This window comes from Dermacentor albipictus, unplaced genomic scaffold, assembly GCF_038994185.2.
Source record: "Dermacentor albipictus isolate Rhodes 1998 colony unplaced genomic scaffold, USDA_Dalb.pri_finalv2 scaffold_34, whole genome shotgun sequence".
Taxonomy (NCBI): domain Eukaryota; kingdom Metazoa; phylum Arthropoda; class Arachnida; order Ixodida; family Ixodidae; genus Dermacentor; species Dermacentor albipictus.
In genome coordinates this window covers 1,448,135-1,457,440 of record NW_027225588.1, presented here as the reverse complement: position 1 = coordinate 1,457,440, position 9,306 = coordinate 1,448,135, and positions in this window count along the sequence as shown.

Below are 9,306 nucleotides of genomic sequence, written 5' to 3'. Positions count from 1 at the left end.
GTGGGCGAAACAAGGGCTCGATTCGCTACAATCGCGTGGGGAATAGCTCTGAAGGGCTGCCAGTACACTTGTTCGGCGTCTCCGTGCTTGTACTGCCACAGGAGACGTGACGGCAGGTGCGCACGTATATCACACCATATCCCTTGACAGTGGCCGCTTTCCACTCTTGGTATACTTCGCCGCAATACGCTGCGCATGCTTGATTGCGCGGCACTGTCGCCGTGCGGCGAAGCCGACTTAAAGCAAACGGCATTTTGCAACGCTCGAGGCCATCTTGTCCGTCACTTCGGATAGAAAGCGCATACACGTTCAAGCTATTTGAGCTGCATCATTTTTTCGACGTTTACCCCTCTTTACTAAATGAAGAGGATAACGTACGCCTTTGTGTGTGCGATTTAAAAGATTGATAAAAAGCCTAGTAACCTATGTGCAGTCAGTCAAAAAACACCATTTATGCAGGTGTCCACGCTTGTGTTAAAAAAAAATTCAATTCAGTGATGACCCTTTAGAGGTGGATCCGCACCTATGTTAAACACAGCCGGCTCAGCTCAGTCACAAAGTAGGAGTTGAAGAGAACTTTTTAATGCTCATTATACGACATTGATAGCGATTAATTTGTGGTCAGCCAGTACGTGACACGCATTGCACCAAACAGTAAGACTTCGTCTTAATCCGCAATGCTTATGTGGCGAACAGGAGAGCAAAAGGTGAAAACAATGTTTTCGTACAAGGCAAGTCATCCATGTAGTGGAATTGCGTTTATCGTTGGTGTAATGTTGACGTACTTACTTTCCGAAGTCCAACTTTTACTGCAACTTAGTTTCCGTTGGTGCAGGTGCTTCTACTGGAAACATGCAAACTATGATTCATCAACTCAGTTTGCCGTCTTGTAGATTTAGAAATTTTCCTCTGGTCCTAAGTATTTTCTGAATCTGGAAGAGCTGGCTGACTGCGCATTTCATCTCGAGATAGCTCACACACTTCCAGCAGCACAGGTTAGCACACTTTGTTGAGTGCAGAGGAGCACTGCAAATTCGATCATTTTGATGAGGCACCTATCTAATGCCGCTCATTCGTGCCACAACACTTTTTCAACTTGTACTGTACTTGTTTCCTCCACCTTCCATTTGCAGCACCAGGGCTAAGGCACAACAGCAATAACATTTCTAGCAGAAAATTCTTGCTCCTTGGCATCTGATCCCTCCGTTCATTTGCTACAGCCCTGTGCACTGTAACTCGATGGTTCCAAATTGCTGGCTTTTAGGCCCTTGCCCAACTGGTTTGTTCAGCTAGATGTTAAAATGAATGACAGCTACAATTGCCTGAACACTTATCAATGAGATTGCACTGTAATTTCAGTGGTGTTCACAGCAATAACATATTTGGTGAGGTAAAGGACAGGCAGAGAGTTAAAGAGGACTGTGAAATCCATCAAACGGATATGTTGAGCTAACAATGTGGACTGATTGTACGAGGCGAGCAAATTGCCGGGAAATGCCAAGCTTGATGTGCCGACCTCACATTTTTTCAGCAAATAAACTGTGCAATGTCTTGTTTTATTATTGATGACTGCTCTGCCAGAGTGCCCGAGTTGTCATTTTTTGTATTTATCAAAGCAGGCACTTTCATGCTTTTGTGTGACACAGAATCATTTGTTTCTTACAGCTGTCATCTTCTCGGAAGCAGGCGCTCATTCTTGGAGACCTGCAGAGCACGAACTGCAGCATGTATGCCGAAATAAACAGCTATTGCCTATTTCAAATAGAACCACTGTAAGGCAAGGCCCCTTCTTGCTGCACTGTACTTGCTAATTGCAAAGCAATGATAAGACACAATGTAGAAGGATACATTTTCTTTTATTTGGCGGACAATAGAGTGGCATCAGAAAAAAAAAATATTGAGCAGCCCCACGTCAGTCACTACACTAAGCAGCTCCACTGCAATTCACACGACCTAGGAACCCCAGCCATACAACCGAATGATTATTCGTATACGTGACGCTCAAAATCATTCTTCACTTGAATGCCACGGAGCGCTGTTCAGTAACAACAGTCAGTTTGTGTCCTTGCAAGCAGGAATATTAATTCGTGTTTTGGTTATTGGTGACATAACGAAATTTATAGTTTTTTGGCCCATCAGATGTTTGAATCAGGAATAACTTCTGCAAAGATGTGCACCTTGTCAGCGGTACATGCAGGATGATTTGCAGTGGCCAGAGACTTTTTGGTTGGACTTTGGTATCAATGGAGGTATAATGTGTGTGCATGCTTCAATACATGGGAGATTGGAGGCAGCATCAAGGCAACCTATAGGCACTGTGTGAAAAATCTTGAAAGCTATGGTATTTGCTAATGCTCTTCTGCACTTCATAGAATACTTTCCAGGTTTAATTTCCATCAGAAAAGAAATTCAGTCTGATGTTACCTTGATATGTAAACAGGCTTTTGTCATGTAGAAGGGGGGTGGGGGGTTTAAACTACAACACAATTTATAAGTTTTTCAGCGTTCTATTTCATGTGTGGTACACTTTCTTTAATTTGCCTTGTTGACCTGGCAGTCGCGTAGTCTTGGGCCAGGGATGACTGGATGAGGTGTACTGTTCATTGTTTAATATGGGCTTGTGTACTATAACATGTAAAAATTTTAAAAAGTGATATTTTTATGCTTTAAGCATTTTGCAGAGTGAAGTAAGGTTATAGCGAATTTTTCTTTTTTTTTCTCTCTAAGAGATGAGAGAAGATGGTGTTGCTTGCTCATGATGTTGCTGGGATACCCTAGTACCCAGCTCATGACTCTTTAGAGCAGTGAAGATCACCAGGTAGAAACCACACCAATTTGTAAAAGTTATGAATCTTCAGCATGGAAGTAAATTAGTGCTTTATTTTATTGGATACGTGCCCTTTTGGAAAGTTCTGTGAACAAAATGAAAATTTGCAAAAGGAACAAATAAGAATTTGGAACAAGCATGCTATCAACACAAGTAATGCAGAAGCAGAATTTACACTACATACCAATAAGAACAGTGTAGGTGTGAGAATGTTGCTGATACTTTACTTTTCCACCCATGACAAAGGAAAAAGGATACATCAGTAACTCAGATGAGAGCACAATTCTTGTTATACCAGGTGCGGCTAGCCCGGGAGACAGCAAGAGCCGCAGGAGCCCGGGACTAAGGGCGCCTCCCGCACAAGCAGAAAGACACCTGCTTTTCCTTTCTTTTTTTTTAATAAATGTTTTTCCTCCTTCTCCTTATAATGTTCTTTAATACAATAGTTTACCTGACTTGGAGGCAGTTTTATCTCGGGAGCTCCTACCTGGATACATGGGAACAGAGAAATAGTTTTTCTCTGAAGTCAGCGCACAGAATTCGATGAGGTTGGTTACATGTAAAAAGAAAAAAAAAGGTGAAATGTGAAATGTAGCGACTGTTTCACGGGGCAATTTTTCGTGGCAAAAAATTTTGAAAAGTGCGAAATAAAAAAGAATTCCATGTGAAGTTTACAACTTGATACAAAAGCCATGAAATTGTAAACTTCGTGCTTATATTTTTTAAATCTTACTGACTCTCAGCAATTTTTCCTAAATACTCAAGGTACTAAATCAAAGTTGTACAGCCCAGAATGACTAAAATTTAACTTTATCTCTCAAATGCAACAAATTTCATTGAAGTTGGTCCAGTAGTTGTCTCAAGAGCACTTCTGCATTTATACATGTATTTGAATAAAGATATTACAGTTGGCATTGAACTAAGGCATCCTCCTCAAGGTAAGCGCATCATTTCTGGCCGTAAGCCCAGTTATCACTCAACACTCTACACTACAAAAGAGAATTGCCTTTTCTTACACTTTTCCAGTAATTCCAACTTATAGTTTTCCAGTAATTCCAACTTATAGCACGCTTAACTGAATGCAGCTAGGAAGAAGGAAATTTGACAATGTTTAGTTTATGTGCAGAATTAAAGCGTTTGTTTGTCACTGAATTTTGGCCTTCATGAGCATTCATAGCCTTGAATTTTCTTTGAATGTTGAATCGAACATTCTGTACAATACCTGAAACAGCCATCAGGCCACCAAGCAACATAAGGGCAAATAAGAACTTCATGTGGAAGCACTTTAAAGGTCCGTTCAATTCGCCTGCACCACTGTGAACCAGTTAACGGAGGTTCACGAGAAGTTCAGAAATTGTGCAGCTTGATTTCTGCGGCGCAGGCACAGTGCAACACTCGAAACGAATGCCAAGGTGCAGATGCGGTGCAGGCGTTATGTTATGCGCGATTAATGTGCATGCGTACATTTGAAAGATCCTGAACTACAAGTATTATCGGCTTGTGGGCTTAACTACAAACCACACTTGTAGACACATCAGACGTGCGTAAGCGAGCTTTTTCATGGCGCTTGCGCCCGTGTGCTGGATTGTCTGCTGCACTGCTGTTTCGCACCTGTACGCCTGCACCAAGTCGGCACCGAGAGCGGAGTACGTGCAGTAAAATCATGAACCAGCCCTGCACCTTTTGAGACGAACGGAGTGGTTCAGCGGGCGCACCGCTGGAAATGAATGGTAGGGTGCAGCACCTCGTGAACTGGTTCAGGTGGTGCAGGCGAATTGAACGCACCTAAAGTAAAGCACATTAAGGGGCGCTATAACAGGGTGTCTACAAAGTTGACATTTCCAAATTCCCTGAGTTTTCCAGGTTTTCCCTGAGCACCTTTGCGAAATTCCCTGAATGAGCCAGAACTTTGTTTTATGTCAAGACAGGCCGACACCACGTTGCCCGATGCTGTCACTCTCTAATAAGCATACTGAAACAAAAAAAAAGACTTAATCCAGTTTGAATAGTAAGGAGTAATATCTATTTTATTTAAAAAGAAAACAGAAGGAAGGTGTAAAATGCACAGAGAAAGAAATGGTAAAGCCCATTCCAAAGTGAGTCGAACATTTTCAAATACGAATGAAAAGGAGATGCATGCATAAGTAAATATTTTTTTTTAATATCAGCTATTTCCATCAACTGATAGCAAGCTCATCTGTATGAGGTCCTGAATTTTGTCACAACTAATTATTAAGGTTCTCTCTTAGCAGCTGGAAAGTCAACCTCAACTGTCCTGACATACTCTCAGCCCGTACACAACATCTCAGTGTTGGGTTTCACTGCTTAAACAATTTATTTTGGTTTGGATGAGGGTCACCTGTGTCTCAGCGTCAGCCAACACTTAGTTTTTTTAGCTCAAGCTCCTTCAAAAAGGCGCCGGCAATTCCTTTCCCGTTAATTCCTCAGTGCGTCGGTCCTTTCTGTTCTAATCCTCCTTCTACCACGCTTTCACCACATGGATGAACTGAAGCATCCTCTTGGTCAGTTGTACAGTCAACATTTGATTTTTCGGATTTCCGAGGGGCCGGAAAAAAAACGAAAAAAAAAACGGGCAGTCTGAAAAAAATTAATGCATGTCTTTAACTGCCTTTAAGGGCTAAAATTACCACAGGCAAGTCTGAAAAAGCTCTGAAGGCCTGCCAGTACGCTTATTAGGCATATCAGGGCTTGTACTGTGACAGGAGACGGGGTGAACGCATGTGTAATTAAGGAATACATACTATGTCCCGTGACAATTGCCCCCTTCCCACGCTTGTTATGCTTCACCGCCTAACACAACTGTACTGAGGCAAAGCTAACTTTCGGAGACTGGCATTACGCAACGCGCTGTGCTCTGCGAGTTTCAAAGCCAATCGCGAGGATTACAAAGGGGGAGTCGGTGCCATTACTGATAGCGGCGAATTCTTTCAATGAAAAACACGGCACCGCACGGCAAGAAGCTTAATAGCGAACATAGAAGCAGCTAGGCCTAACGTTGCCGCGGTGGTGGTTACGGCTACCAGCGGATCTGCCTGCGAGAGTGCCGGTTCGAGGCGGCGAGATAATCAAAATAGCGGCGGTGGCGGCTTTGATTAATGCCATTTCAGACCTGCAGTCAGGGCAGTATACATTGACTATATGGAGTACGTGGTGGTGCCGCAAAACCGTGCAAATTATCGGGCATGTCCGAAAAATCGGGCGTCTAGAAAATCGGTCGTTAACTACTCTGGCAATACATCGTGCCGATGACACGGCGTCAATGACGATTCGTTGCGATTCCTCTGTTACTGGAGCCAGCATTAACACGACTTTCGTTGCCTTTCAATAAAGTTACAGCTAATTTTCCCTGATGGAAGCACAAATTCCCTGAGTTTTCCCTGAGTTTTTCCAGACTGTTCAAATTCCCTGAGAATTCCCGGTTTTCCCGGTTGGTAGACACCCTGTATAACGTAAAACGATTCTCAAGTGTTTTGATTCCAATCTCCTGACGTCAAATTTACGTAACCACTGGCGCAAGCATTGGGCGGTGACCTGCAGCGTGGTCTGACCAACCCAATCAAACACACTCCTCGTTTATGGGAGGCCTACTTTGTTCACTTTGCAAACCAATAACATGGCCTACACTCAGCAGTTTTTCTTATCTAATTGGCTTACAAGAGGCGAGGAGCATGGTTTAGTGGAGAGGGTTTGGATGGGGCCGAGCCAGCACAGTGAAAATAGATAACCGCATGAAGAGGGTGGTGCCGGCTTCTGCAATTGGTCCGCTTCGCCTTACTTTGCTTGCGGTGGCTGGTCGAAAATCGCAGCAGCGTGCAACAGAAGGATAAGAATGCCGCTAAAACGGATCCTCAGCAAGGAAGAGCTGGCAGAGCGGTGCTGTATACGTGCCGCAAGGGCTCGGTAACATTTTACTGCCATGCAAAAAGGTTTATCATGTGCAAATAAATACATGCTCACCGGCAGGTGCAAGTAGCGAGGGCCGGAGCGATCGGCGGGCAGCCATCTTCTATTCCTTTCAGAACGGGGCAGTCTCTGGCTATTATGAAAAATTTTCAGTTTTGTTCGGCATATTTAATGCATTTTTTTGCATCATTTATTCGGCATTAATGCACCTTTCTCGAAGCGTTGCCTACTGCTCGTTCTTCTCCAGCACAATATATGTATGAAATGGGGTCAAAAAGGCTGTGTATTTTTTATACTCTTCTTGGAGTGGTGTCTGCCAATACCCTTTACAAAAGTCAATTCTTGAAAGTCAGTGACATACCCGTTAGATTCATAAGTCATCAATGCATGGCATAGGTAATGGAAACAGGTCTGTCTGCTTAATAATCGTACGATAATCAAAGCAAAGCCTGAATGTTCCATCTTTCTTTGGCACTATTGTAATGAGAGGAGCATATGCCGACATGAATGGTCCTATAATTCCTGCTGCAAAGTATCTGCTGCAGTTCCTTCTTCAACCACATCTTTTTCTCGTGTGACATGCTGTAAGGTTTCTTACGGACAACAGTTGTGTCTCACAATTTAATTGGCATTTCAATAAACACCATTGCAAGAGTGTAAAGCTATGTTCACACTACGGTTGTAAAGCGCGTAGCAGCTCTTTCGGCGTATCGAACGTAACGGCTGTACAAAAAGTTACGGCAGTTAAGCCGGCATCTTTGTTCACATTTACTGCTGCGTAAATTACGGCTTTTACAAGAAGCCAATCAAATTTGGAGCTGCAGAATCGACGTCACCAGCGGTCCAATATGGCTCCTGTCAACATGCGAGCGCTGGCCGAGATCGAAGAAATTCACGCTCAAAACAAACTTATAGTCATGTATTCAATCGCACAAAGACGACGCAGGCGACAGAGAAGGGTTTGGGAGCGGCAAGCATTTCTCGACAGGGCCGTGGACGGCGATTTTCACAACCTTTTCGCCAAGCTCCGAGTTGGTGACGCTGTGATGTTTCATAACTTCATGCACATGTCGCCCCAGCAGTTCCGCTTTCTTGAAAACCTAGTGAGACCACTCATCGAAGTTCGGAGCACGCATCTGCGGCCACCGATTTCCTCAACGGGGAAACCAGATGAACTGAAAACAGTCTCGCAAGGCGCACTGCACAAATTTTCACGAACACAGCCAACCTAATCGCCCGGAATGGCGGAATGGCACTACCCGCGCCCGGAGCTGTCTGCAGACGGGAGGACGCACGTGTCGTCACCGGATGTTGAAAACTGAAAGCTTATCGGTCATCGGCTGTGTCGCAACGGTCGTAATATCACAGTCGTAGATGTTGCCGACCCTTTAACACTCTCACCCACGATTTTCACGTGAATTGCGCACGTTGGTAATTTTACGTTTGCAGTCTGAACTAGACGCATACACTTGTTGCGCTTCCGTTTACGCATGTTACGAAAAATCGGCGCCTTACGAACGTAGTCTGAACATAGCATAAGGCTCAATGCATACCAGTTCTGGGTAACTACTGGGAACGTCCTCTGACGTTTTCATAACTCGGTGATTTCCATTCATTCCACTGTTGTCATCTCGTGCCTGAACGATAGTTCATCCTACGAAGAGATGCTGGCTCTCAAAAGCTTTGTATCTGGCCTTGACAATATGAACATGAACATGACATCGTTCATTCGTATTGCTTCAATAGGGATAGCAACACCTTTCGACTGGAACTGTTGCAGAGTTCTCAAGGAGCCTGGCTATTCCAGTATAACTGTGCACCTCAATAATCTTGTTTTTGCAAATTCGACTTCTCTCTGCCAAACTTTTGAGTTTATCAAGCTCACGGATACGCCTGTATTTATTTTATTTATTTATTTCATACTGCAGATCATGTTACAGATGCAAGCGGATCACGTTACAGATCAAAGCAGATCCAAGTACAGAAACTGATAACATAGGGTGTCAAAGGTAAAAGTAAAAAATAAAGGACGTGCAGCATCACAATGCGTTGTCAGTAATCGCAACGGCGAATTCCCCTCTCTAATAGTATGCGGGAAAAAGGGAAATTTGAATGTGTCAGTGCAAGCAAAGTAAGGGGTTAGTGAACCGGGTTGATGGTGACGCGTGCGGCGTGCGGTTAGAAACAATACATACGGTGCAGGATCAAGCACCAATCTTTTATTTATTAACAGGGAAAGAAATTTTCGACGCACATCTTTTTTCTCAGACAGTGAATCAAACGGTCCAAATTGTGAATAAGTAAACCTTATGGCTTTCCTTTGAATTCTCTCAAGTTCTTTAATATTGGTTATAGCATGTGCATCCCACACCACGCATGCATACTCGAACTCAGGCCTGTTTAATGAATTATAAGCAAATATTTTAACCCGAGCGGGGGCTTTCGAAAGTTTATTCTGTAAAAGACATAGTTTGCGAAAGGCAGATGAGCAGATAATTTCAACATGTGAATTCCTGGAGATATCGTCAGTTATTGTTACACCTAGGTATTAAACC